Genomic DNA, 785 nt, shown 5'->3' with positions numbered 1-785 from the left:
TGGCCAATTAATACGTTTAGGTTATTCAGCTCTCCAAGGCATTACACTGCGCTTTGAGCTAAATCAAAAGTAAATTTAGCAGTATTCTTTCAGGTTACATACTTTGCCTTTGCAAATCTACCACCACATGCCACTGAATGCCCCCCCCCCCACGCCCTCCTTCCCCAGGAGTCCCGGGCGGGGAGGGGAGGCGGGGGCGGACGATTGGCGGCGGAAAACTCGACGGTCTCGCATCATGCAGCAGCGCCTTTGTACGTGTCGAAGCTAGAGACGCGCCAGAGTCTGGGTGAGTCCTCGAAGGAATGCCGCTTGGCTTGTCTCCTGTGCCCTGCTGTTTCGTGATATAAGTGATGCTTGATGCTGCCGTTTTTATTCCATAATTGCAAAATCTGCAGGAAACACAACCGTCACATGCCACGTGTGAGCGATTCGTTTGCTTCATGGCAATGCAACCGCAGCCTTATAAACCGTTGATTTAGCTGCAGTTTTTGCTGGACACGTAGTGTATAAGCAAGTAAAACCAATCAGAAACGACATGGTCGCACCCCTTGCAGGTCGCTCGCCGACGGCGACTGAGCGCGGCAGGGACCGGCGCATGCGGGGCCGGCGGGCGGCAGGCGACGACCGCCGTCTCCGCCGAGGAATGACGTCACGACCCCCAAGAGCGTCGCGTGCGCCCACGAGGCCGACCGTGGAGCCGCGGTACGAGGGCCGACGCTCGTCCTCGCGCAGAGGTCGCCCTGAGGGAGGGTGGGTAGGGGGAGAACTTTGTTGATACTGTGGAT

This window comes from Penaeus monodon, chromosome 15 (genome assembly GCF_015228065.2).
Source record: "Penaeus monodon isolate SGIC_2016 chromosome 15, NSTDA_Pmon_1, whole genome shotgun sequence".
NCBI classification, from domain to species: domain Eukaryota; kingdom Metazoa; phylum Arthropoda; class Malacostraca; order Decapoda; family Penaeidae; genus Penaeus; species Penaeus monodon.
Note: the sequence above shows the minus strand (reverse complement) of the source record.